Source organism: Vanessa tameamea, chromosome 19, assembly GCF_037043105.1.
Source record: "Vanessa tameamea isolate UH-Manoa-2023 chromosome 19, ilVanTame1 primary haplotype, whole genome shotgun sequence".
NCBI classification, from domain to species: domain Eukaryota; kingdom Metazoa; phylum Arthropoda; class Insecta; order Lepidoptera; family Nymphalidae; genus Vanessa; species Vanessa tameamea.
Window position 1 is genome coordinate 8,669,857 of NC_087327.1, and position 12,920 is coordinate 8,682,776.

Below are 12,920 nucleotides of genomic sequence, written 5' to 3' on the forward strand. Positions count from 1 at the left end.
AATTTCAAAGTTTGTGCTCTGGGACGGCCATTATAGGTAAAATCGAGTTTGTATACTTATATCGAAAGAATACTAATAAGAACTTCGTGAGGTTTAGTTGATTTGTTTTAAAAGGACTTTCGTATATATTTTATCTTTTCTTCCTGTGAAAGATTTTATAATACTCCGGGGACTAGAATATTTAGTGATCATGTATCGCCTCGGAGACGCTCAGCTTAAATATCAATAACGGTGAACGAATGAATGAATTCGTGACCAATATTTATTATACAGACTTGTAACGAAAAAAAAATTGTTCTCTAATCATGAATATAAACAGCAAACATTTATTAGTAATAAAACGTTGCTATCTTAAACCCTTTGTCAAAATAAAAAAAAAAGATTTGTTTCGCTTACTGATATTTTAATGTCGCTCAACTTTTTTATTGAAACTAGTGTCTGACACTTTCATTCACCATGCAATCACTTATTGATGTGATTTGTATTTAACGAACCAAGCCAAAAATAAGGATAAGAGAGCCAGTGCTATAATAGTCACGAGAGATCTATAATATAAATGGCAACTGTCAAAAGGGTTACCACATTATAATAACTTCCTTTATTTGTAATCATTTTTACATATAAGAAAAAAGAACTACTTTTCTTTGTAAAATAATTTCCTGTTAAAGGATTTAATTAAAGAAATCAATTCAGCGTTGACTTTTGCAATACATAAGTCAACGTGACAGAGGCTCTAACTATTCTACCTGAGAACCCTAAAACGTCAACCGTCTAAGTACCGAGCCCTCATCAGCGAGATTCGACGACCCTCGTGTCCACTCGACCTTCTCTGACGTCACGGATCGTCTTTGGTGAATTTGATATCCGTTAACCTGTAATCCTTTTACGTAAGAGCTCGCTATTTAGAATTACGTCGAATCGCTTTTAAATACGTTATATAGGTAAAAGGGTATTGTTTTACAATCAGTATTCGATAAATAAATAAGTAAATATTTTAATCTGGATCAACGAATATTAATTCGAGTCTAATGAAAACAGGATCACTCGAAAAAAATTAAAATCAAATACTTACAACATGCGAATTTAATCAAGACAGCTTTCCTAGTTGTCATAGACAATTTTGTTTTTTATTAATTTATTTTTCATTTTAACAATTTTTTTTTTAATCAATAACCACTAAATATACTACCAGCGAGGATCATTTTCCCCTAGATTGTTTTTGCTGTAACACATAAAAGTAAGTCAAGAGCGATATTATTCATTTTAATAGTCTAAAGTTATTACTAGCAATGAACAATAAAATAAAATCACTAATATCTCATTTTTCAACGATTAGAAGCTTCTTTACGTTATTCTCTATGTTAACCATTCACTCATTCATTCGTATGTTCTACACAATTTGAAATTTATTTAATATTCAGAATATTTAGTTTTTGGGTTGTCTGGGCTGACAAGAAATTAGCACAAAATGTGAGTTGGAATTTTATACGCCTGTGCCTCCGAAATAACGTAAAACCGTTAGTCTTGCATTTGATCTATCTATCTTTTAATTATTTGGCTGAGATCCGTTGGCAAAAGCCGGTATCATAGACCATCATTTTATATAAAAACTTAATGTTATCCACAGATACCATACACGCTTTAGCTGTATGTATATACTTGTAATTATGTAATCAAGAGTTAGTCGATCACTTTGTGGATGGATTTTCAATTATTATTTTTTATGTTTTTTTGTCTGTTACGTTTAAATCATTAATTGTCGTTCCGTAAATAACTCGTATTTCTTTACTCTTACGCTTTAAACATATTCGTCGCGAGCAATTCACTCACAATATCCAAGACACTGACATATCGCTAAGGCAAATATATTTTAATTAGGGCCGCTTTTGTCCGTGTACTATGTCGTACTATATAATTACGGGTACATTGATTCAGACATAGGGAGCTTTCATGGAGCAATCTTACTCGTGGCACGTGGCTTGTCCTTTTTTACATCGCCTCCTGGTGGCCTCGCTAATCAAAGAATAGTTCGCAGAACTGTTAAACCATTTAAGGGCGAGGAAGGTTTTTCTGACGAATTTCAATAACCTTTAGGCGCGGCAGATGCAAGATTGAATACCGTTTAAGATTCAGAAACTGAAATTGATTTGGTCATGCGTAAATGTCTCGCAAAGATGTGATCCGAGCGTGTTTTTATTTCGTTAGTTTAAGTGTTTCGTGAAATCGACTGTACAATTAAAGTATACATTTAAATATTCAGCGCTTACGAACATTTTTGTTATTTTTTTTTCAGTTACTTTCATGCTAAGGAATAATTACAACGTTTGACATTTCATTCCGTCGAAGGTTTTCGAATGTTTGAATAAAATATATTTAGGTATGGCAATATTAAAAATTTTCAGGTTAAAAAAAAATTCTTTAGATTAAGTAAAATAAAAACAAACCCTTAATGAACAAGCTTATTATTTTGTCTTTTCACTTCAATTTTATTAATTATTTTTATTAATGAAGTTTTAGTTCTACATATTCTTTAAAAATGCACAAAATATTGTTTTGTGTAAGCTAGATAAATATATTTTTAAGTAGTTTGTTCTCGAGTCAAATATCTAGCACTAATCTTTGACTGATCGGGAGGGTGGGCGGACGTTGGGAGATGGGGGTGTTTTAATTAGAGCGCGGACTCCGCGGCCGGACCCTCGATGTCCCGAACTCCTGGCCAGCAGTATATAACTACGCGTAGGCTGAACTGAACACTAGCCTTTGTTAAGACAAAAGCAAGCCAAGCTTTGTGAACTGACGGTTGACCGCCGTTTTAATATAGCATTTTTAATCAAAAACATGTCTTATACAGTTTCGAATAAGGCACCATTGTTTAAAGTGACCTCGAAATTTGAATCGTTCCGATGACTTTGACTTTTATAAATTATGGAAAACGTCTTTGTTATTCAAACATAATATATATATGTAACTAATGTCCTAAAATCATCTTCATACATACATAATTTCAAGAATTAGTTTTCTCTGATAATTTACAGAAATTTGATAGAAATTTAACGAATTATATTTTTTATGTAATGCAAATAGTTCGTCACATAATAAAGCGTCAAATTAAATAGATCGAATAATGATCGGTTTAGTTAAACTAAGTTTAAACGTAGTTTCATTGCGTCATCGTATTATTAGCGGTTACAAATAAATAAATCTCCCATAAAAGTACCTTAGAAACTGAGATATATATTTTGAAAAATTGTTAAACTTAATAATACACATTCAAATAAGTCAGTAACTAAGTGTATAGTACAATAGCAAAGCTTATAATACCTATCATTAAAAAGAAAGGAAGAAAAACGGTTGTGCTGTTTCACAATAAATATATATAAGTATTTTTTTTAAATAAGTACATTCAATTTTTGATTTAATCAACTTTTTTAGGTTATATACGAGTACTTAAATAGTCGAATATTTAATCAAAATATTGTTCTACTTTTAAAAATTAATATTAAAAAAAATGCTATTCTTGAATATTGCCGTATAAATAGATAGTCTTCGTCCAATGAAAATAGTTTCTATGCCTGGCGGCTACTTGCGTTTCGAAAACCGCGGCTCTATTAGCGTCGAACTAGAAATGTCATGCTGTCGTTCACTCGTTCAATTACAATTATTTTATCTATCCATTCGAATGGAATTCCCGCCTTTTCTTATATTTTGTCAAAATAATTATTCAGACGATTACATTAAATACAGATGTATATTTGAATTAAGAATGTTGCGTTAGAATAAAATCACATTTTATGTTATTATAATATTTTATAAAAAAATAATAGATATTTTATTGATTAGAGAGATAGCCCAGTGGGTTTTAATGATGGTTCAAATTCAGTTAAGCAAGAACATGTCGCTGAAGTAAAACATCGTGAGAAAACCTGCCACGTGTATCAATCAAGCAAATATTATCTTTAACCTAACAATTAGACATCTACACAACATTTATTATTTTATTATTTATTTATGAATAATCAATATTATATCTAATAATAATTAACAAATTATCTAGAGTATGTACGACTGTATGATCACTTGTCACAAATAATTTCGTATACATTTATTCATTCCAATTAACCGTCATAATAATTATATATGAACTTCATGTTCTTGAAATTAAAAAATCACGCTTGTCGTGTCTTTATTAAATATTACTACTTAATTTATTAAGTACCTTGTAATATTTAGCGAAAAACGCTGGATCTTCTGGTATACGTTTAATGTATATTGTTTTAGTATTTTTTTTAGTTAGGACTTATAAAAAATATCTTCTCAATAGTATTAATAATAAATATATATGTTTATTCGTGTGTAAAAACTATATGTATACGTTATCTTAACATATCCACCTATGAGAAATATAAAACGCGACTCTGTTCTCAAATTAGTATATATTCCTAGATATACCTGTGTTCCGAGTACGTTATGTAGGATATTAGCCCGGGTACCAACGTCAGCTGTGAGCCACCCCCCTAAACACCCCGCCGGCCATTCCTCAAGTTCTGCGAATCGACGCTAAAGGACTGCAGGTACATAGACCTATCAGATAGGTCTTAGGCACGCCAATCAAACTCTCTTTGACTGACTTTGACGGTGTAGAAAATCTAAGCTTTCATGTAATAAATGTTTCGTTAAAATTACGTATATGTATTTAAAATAAGATTAAATAATACTTTATTTTAAAAATTGAATTATTTGCTTAATGGCTTTTAATTTAATATATATTTTTAAAATATATTATTTTAATTTTCAATAATAAAATAACCACGTCAAAAGAACAACGAATTCGATTTTTTAAATATTATAAATTTTATTTGCTGGGAATATTATATAATAAAAAGAATAAAATAATATATGCATAGATTAAAAAAAACAATAAACGAAATTGTATTACAAGTGTAAATATCAAAGACACACTCTACGTTCACTACAAGTCAAATAACGTCGTTTTCTCGTAAGCCTCCCGACGCGCGACCCCTTTAAAGATTCAAGAGCGCCGCGGGCTGGACAGTCGGGCCTTTTGGACCCCTTTGAAGATTCGCCTTCATTAGTGCGGGCTGCGCTGACCCCGCGGGGACTCGCCGAGAGCTGTAATTGCAAGCTATGCTTCTGTTGGTAGCGGCTACTAATTCACAGGTCGCTAGAGTTTGATTACGTTCAGAGTTGCACAGTAATACTATCGTGTTAGATTATGAACGTTTGATCTTTGTTTGCAATATTGCTGTTTCCGAGCGCGTTTTGAGACCGTATCGAATTAATAACTTAAACGATTGACGATGCTCTTTGCTGACTATGTATCTGTAGAAGGATCGTTGTATTTATTTGGTTCTATAAGTGTGAATAAAGCAATCTAACACACACCGAAATAAATTTTAATATTATTCTGAAGTTCTTGTGTTGGACTTACTGAGAGTAAGTCCAATAAGAAAGAAAGAGATTTCTTTCTCTCTCTTTCTCTCTCTCTCTCAATGCTTAAGCCCATTTTATTGTTTAACGTATGCAGAAATTAAAATTTCTAATTTCGATAATAAATAGTATTTATTTTAACATAGATTGTAAAGTTAATCATACTGGCATTACAATTTCAACATATATTATATTTCGGCTTGAGATATTTGAAAAATGCGTAACTTTTTATCTAATTCATTAAAACAAGTATACAGACATATTCGTAATTAAAATATTTTCATAGCAATGTTGCATAATTATGCTATTAATGATTAATGATCACGCTTAAAAAAGCGCCGGTCGTATTTTATTATCGCCCGCCGAGAAATCCTCACATTTGTATCAAGCGGGCAAATAAAGAAGGCGAGTTAGATGGAGAGAGCCGGACCGCGCTCGCGACTAATTAACCCACCCGCGAGTGGGTCGCATCGGCCCCCATCGGGGGGTTGACCTGGCGCAAAAATACGACTCCGATGAGACGACGCGAGTTGCGACTGCTTTTAAGAATTTCGCGTGTCGAGTGCACATTTTTTGTCATTTTGTTTCTCTCGCACAGTTCGAATGTTTTTTACGGACGTGAGCTTGAAAATAACATTATGGGCGTTGTATTTTCATGCAGGCGGCTACTAAAATCTTATATATTTTGCACAAAATTAAATAAATATGTATTTACATGACTTGAAATGAATGTTTGTATGTTTTGCTCTATGCTACTAAACCATTTAATTAAAACTTTGGTGAGTTACTCTGTGTATGGCCGAGAAGGTTCCTGGCCCGAAAAGAGACATTATTTTTTATATGTTTGTCCCTCAATATAACCCTATTCGTTCGAAGTTGATATATGAATTAAAAATGGGAATTATTTTGTATTGCGTATTAGAAAGTATAAAAAGTCTAAAATCGAACGCTACATTAGTTAAAGAACATCAATACGGATTCCCCATTACGCTTTTATCGCTACCTGCTTTCAAAAGATTACCTGATCGGCCCTCATTGAGCGGACGCCCCCGTCCGTGCCGATCCGAGCAAATTCGCAGCTGCAGCCGCGCTAATAATGAGGGGGCTAACTTTTATCTCGTTTGAACATTTCGTTCGAAAAAAAATACGGAGGAACAAAATAAACAAACACCGGATAGTTGAGGCGATAATCGTAAAACATAAATACGAAAGTTCTAAACAAAATGCGTGAGAAACGAAAGAGAAAATAAATAAATAATGTTTTCATACATTTGTTAGCCTCTTAAATAAATGTCATTCTTAAGTTAATGTATGTGCTTGTAAATGTAGAAATATAACTTTTACGCCACGTTGTTACTGGAGCAAAGTTGGTGAATGCACACGTGGCAGAATTTCATCCGACACAGGCAGGTTTCATCGCGATGTTTTCCCTCACCGCCGATATTCAATGTTTACCAATAACCTCCACACTGACTTGTTTACATTTATTCCCGTTAACGCATAAAACTCTCACAGTTTCTGATATAAATGTCTCGCGAGGACTCGATCGATTTACGACGAACATATTTATGATCCTGCCAGAGACCGTTAAAATAATTCGCAGGTGCGCCCTTTCAATTTTAATTCCACCTCAAGGCACGTCATACTGGTTTACTCGTAATTATATAACTAAAAACTACTATCTGATAATGTGCTCATTGAATATTATCTAGTACATACTATATATCAAATTCATAAGATACGTATGTTATGTTACTTCCTGTATACAATCCTCCTCTTTCCTCTCCTTTTGAACGAGTTGCTAGCACTCATTCTAGAGCGGCAATGCATAAATATGTATTGGTGCTTTACCGAGTTTGAACTCGCAATCTTTGATTTTGATTTACTAACCACTGGACCATCGCGGCACGGGTATTTTGTAATCAAAGTGATATTAATACAGAATTAAAATAGATTTTGTTTTATTAATTATCCTAAAATAAAAAGTCTCCTCTATCATTTTCCGGTATATATAGGTGCTCTATTCTTATTAAGTTTCTTTCGAATCGGTTCACTATTTCGTGCGTCTTCGTAGGTATAAGAAACATTGAACAAGTAAAATTTCGCATTTATATTCGAAAGTTAGTGAAAAGTTTCAAATTCAGTATGAAAAAGTGAGTTTATTCGTCGTCAGCAAGCCGTCATCCACTGCTGGACAAATTGCGCCACAGCTTCCGGTTCACCTTCCGCATCCCCTCGGGTCGCCTTCTTCAAGTCTGTCCACCTGGCTGGTGGGCGCCCTACGCTGCTTTTGCCAAACCGTGATCCCTACTCTAGGACTCGTCTGCTCCAACGGGTCCTTCAACATACGTGGCCAGCCCACTGCCATTTCAGTTCGATAACTTTTCTGTCTGTCATTTTCTTTTCTTTAATATTCATAATACTTATTATTATTCTACACCGCGGTGATTATTCAATTGAGGTTTTAAGCGAAGTCCAGTTTGTAAAAAGTAACGTGTAACGTAACACCTCATGCGGTGAGCGGTACCGCGGGTGGAAGCGCCGGTGCTATGCGCGTGGGCATTCGCAGTCGCGGCGCGGCGGGGCGCGGGGAGTGAGGGAATAGGGAACAGGATGCGGTCACGGCGTCACGCACGTTCGCGAGATTTTATCGCGGCCGCCGGGGAGCGCGGCGACCGACGTATCACGCGATGGTTGATACTGTCGCGAGAGAAAACGCGGGTCTAGTGATGAGACTGAATACTGATAACCTTAATACATTAAAATTGTACTTACCTTTATCGATATCGCATCTATTATTAGACTTGTTATTGTATAAACTTTATCATGTTTAGTCTTATTTTGTTATGACCTAAATACTTTTTATTTTTCTCAATAATAACAAATTCTAAGAAATATTTTGAAATGTTATAAATATAATTTATCAGAGATATAATTAATCTTGCAGGCGTTATACAAAACAAAAGTAACAGCAGAATGAGGTCATTATTATTTGTATATATGAATTGAAAGTCCTAATCCTAGGATTCAAGTTAATATTGAAAAATAATACATTCATTATTCAGTAACGAAAAAAAGACCTTATAAATTTAGTCGATAAAAAATATCAAAACAATAATAAATTGTAGTAATTATAATAAATCGATTAGTCCACCCCTACTGCAGCGGATACACGGCGCGCGCGCAGCTGGGAGGCACGTCGGCCTCCCGTGAGAGCGGCACCTCCCTCATTGCGATGCCGAACGCATCTGCCGAGAAATTGCACCGAGTTTTTTCACGATATTTTTGCTTTACGGTAATTTTTATTCAACACTTTATTTACTTTGTAGTCAGAAGATAATCAGCATTAATTTGATTTTGTTTAACGAAAGCGCGACCTATAGGTATATTCTGTAAGAACTCTCTTCGCTTGACTTACGGTAGCTCAAATCACGTTGGTTTTGGCCGTCAGACAAATCTTAGTAACAGTTCTGACTTGAGAAGTTAATAGTATTCATACACTCATACACTCATACACTCTTATTCCTCGGAAATTAAGTAAAACATGGTCGACAAGATGATGTCGAAACAAGACGATGGTCTTGTGCCCAAACTACGTATCTCAGGTCGTGTCGCATTCGTCGTCCTTTTAGGTTAAGATAGTGCACTTGAGTTTGCGCACACAGTTGTGTGTTATGTGCAGTTAGGTAGCTTCGCTCGAGAATGGTTACCTTGTCCAGAATCCGTCAGGAAGAGTGTGCTATGACACATATTTGTAATAAAAACACCGCTAACTTCCTGACACCGGGATCTTGACAAAAACCCCTATAAAACTTTATTGGTTAACCCAGATCCGGCAATTAAACCCAGACCTCGAGATCAGCCTTATAAGCTAGCCAACGAATAGCATAGCAACAAAATAATTCAACATAATTGTTAAGAAAAAGTATAACTTTCAACAATAATTGAAAGCGATAATAAAACAATCAGAAACCCCATTCATTAATAAAGATTTTTATAAATTTCTATAAAATGAGTCGAAATTCGAAATTTCAACGTTTCCTAACATTCGCCTCTCAGGGAGCGCTATAAAATATCCCGTAATGATATCACCTGTTGCTCATCTCAGAGACTTATATAACAAAACATCCGGACGGAGACGGTTTGTTTTATAACGGTCATATTATGAATTACGGTGTCATTATGTAACAAGATGTTCAGGAGCTGTGAAGATAATCTTTAATTCGAGAAAAACTGGCTTGATCTAGTTATAAAGGATTGGAATATTTTTATGCATAAACACAAAAATAAGTTTTTAAAAAGGAGGTGGTAATGTTAATGAACTTGTTCGGGTAAGATTGAACTGATTGTCCATTAACATTAAAAAAAAAATAATCAAATATTTAGCAATTGTGATTAAGGCCGTGTTGATCTTTGGTGTCCTACTAGTACTTTAGATCACACTCCACAGACTAATACATCAGTCTTATACTTATTATTTTACTTTGTGCAAATTTAGAATGTTAGTAATTTCATTACTTAGGAAGATCATACAAAATCTTTGCTAAGATTATTTACTTTGAACAAAATAATAATGTTATAAGTAAATCTCATCAACGTAGTTTAAAAAGTATGCTTGTTATGATCGTTCGTACTTAACTTAATATATTAATAATTTATTCATTTCATGGTATGAATGACTACGTTATAAGGATTTAAATGTAACTAAGAACCCATTAAAGTTTTCACAAAAACCGTAACACTGAATTTTTTATTTCGCAGTAAAAGAAATGCAGCACACATTTCATTTCGCGGTAAAAACGAAGCTAATTTGAAGCTTATAAAACACGTTGCTAGTGTTGACCTATATGTTGTTTTGAAGTAAAATGTCTATGGTCGTGACGCGTCACTGTCATGTCATATTAAAAAAAAATTAGCGCAAAGATCTGAACAAAAAATAATAAAATGTAAAGTATCCAGAAAAAAATAGAATTTTTTCAACTTGTTGTCATCTAGGTTGCTAATTAAAATTAAATTTTAATAAAATAATAAATTTCATACCAATGACTTATATATATATATATATATATTTTATAAATTTATAAATTAATATTCTAAGTTTTCTCACTAATCGGTTATTGTCCAAGTTGATTACTAAACTAAATAATAAACAATTTTTATGAATTTATTCCACATGAAATAACTTACATAAGTTCTACCCCACATAAAATACCCATTTCCCCGCGTCCAATACAGAAAAAAAAAAACGAAATACGATCACGTGTACCGCAAGTAATTCAACGAGAAACCAAATTAGGGCTGCACGCACGTCGTCAATCGATATCGCGTGATTATCGAGAATAATGGCGCGGCGGACGCGAGTTCGCAGCGCACCCGCGAGGACCCCGACCGCGGCGAATAATTCAAACGCTATGTATTAGGGGACGCGAGGAATTAGATCCTTGAGCAAAAAGAATTGGTCTGTGTATATTTGCAGTGTTGTGTATGAGGTTTGATTTGTTTATTTTTTTATGCGTTTGTATGATGTTTTGTGTTTTTCAATATTTCTCAAATACAATACATGTTGTTAAATTGATAGAAGATGTGTATTAATCAAGCGAGGTTTATGATGCATTTTTTAATCAAAACCATTATATTAATAATTAGATTTTTTATTTCAAAATATAGCAGACATACTTAGGGTATTGTTTAAGGTATTTTAGTTTGTATAATCGTTCGGCTTTAAAAATAAATAAAAGTAGCCTCAAGCAAATTCAAAGCGCTTGAATAATTTACTGCATTTTGATTGTTTGCGCTGATCGCACATTTACATAATTGCCCATTAGCAAGTTTTTGTTTACAGTCGACTTGGATTTGTTTACAGCGATAATACAATTCGAAGTTCATGATCATTAGTACTTTTGGTTTTTTTTTCATTCTTATAAAAATTAGAAGAAAGTAGTTTCTTTGTTTTTGGTTATTATATTATACGAACGGATAACAAATGTGAGCTAAAGAAAACAGATATGGTATATTTTCTTAATATGTTAGTTACTTGTTTTATATCTCTACATGACAAGGAGACTCTATCTAGGGAACTCATCAATAAAGGTCCACACGAAATTCCTGCTCGAATATCTTCGACGGCCCCTGTTTGTACGTATACACGCAAAATCCCTCTAAAGGTACGCCGCGGTCTCTAGACATGTGCGGGACATAAATTTGGCGAGCGTTACGTAGGTACAGGCCGGCCGCTATGTGCCGCAATACATAAGGAGCTATGTACGAAGCAACACGGGCGTCACTTATCCGCGCGGAGGATGCGGTGGCCGTCCGATCGCCCCCCGGCAACCCCCTGTGGGAGCCCCCTCACCCCCCTCGCGATTCATTAAGTCGGGCGCGGCCGACGCGGCGGACGCGTCGCGGAGTCTCCGTGAATTCAAATTAGAGGCGGCTCGGACGTCGTACACTAGAGCTTGATCAAGGAAGAATTTATATCGACTATCTCATATTAAATATGAAGAAAGTTTATACGCTTTGAAACTTCAAACAATTATTTTTTTAAGACATTTGTATAGTAGGTCAATAATTAATATCAATTTTAACTATATATTTTACTTTATTTTTTGTTTTTTTATACTACAACGTAACATTGATATAATGTAATTATCACAACACATCTCAAATAATATAAATGGAATTGTTGTAGAAAACCAACAATGTAACTGTCGACTATCGATGTCAGTACTGTCACATCCCTCTTGCCCCTTTGTCTCGGCAAGACAGACGCGCTCGTAGCGGGTGGCAGCGGGAGCGGCGAGGGGCGCACGTGCCGGACGGAAGTCGCGCAGGGCTCAAGCCGCACCGCGCTAAATGATTCAAAACTCGCCCGGACCTGCAAGATTTATGCCCCTACCCGATCCCGCCTAGATTAAAGATGTCGCGCCTTTATTGAAATACGCTAAAATATTCCCGAAGGCGCTCAACCGACTGCCGGCGCCTAGCTATTCATTCACATTCAACTCTCGTACTCATTTCATTCATTCTTTATTGTTTGTTTTTCCGTCTGTTTATTATGAAATGGCGCACGGTTTATCACAAACGTTTTGGTTCGTACCAAATAATTAAAGGAGCAATAAAAATTATGAGCTTCCATTATTGCACAAGTCATTTGTTTTCTCTTAATATAAATTTATATAGGAACTGATTTTTATCTTTCTTATATATAATTTATATGATAATAAACATGAATGAATCTAACTTTTAATATATGATTATCTATTTAGTAGCCGACTTGTACATAATGACTAACATATAAGTATATATATTATAAAGTAAATTAAAAGTTGTCAGCCCTTCGCTCGGCGACTTGAAAGTTTCGTTTCAAATAGTTGATACGGAGGCCAATATGCAAATGTGAACTTTCCCTCTTTCGCGTCGCAGTCGGGAGGACAGGAGCGCTGCACTTGGCCGATTTACGACCCTCCCGAGCT

General features: G+C 34.6%; 1 protein-coding gene across 2 annotated transcripts in view; it reads left to right on the top strand.

Moving 5' to 3' along the window:
* Lobo (lost boys) overlaps nucleotides 1-12,920 on the top strand; it is a 147,769-nt gene that overhangs the window by 116,121 nt on the left and 18,728 nt on the right. The window contains exon 1 of one of the 2 annotated variants that reach the window (XM_026638536.2): nucleotides 10,808-10,906. The exons of the other annotated variant lie outside the window; for it this stretch is intronic. The gene's annotated coding sequence lies outside the window, so the exon portion shown is untranslated. Of the gene's footprint in view, nucleotides 1-10,807; nucleotides 10,907-12,920 lie in introns of those variants that run through there. 2 annotated transcript variants of the gene reach the window in all.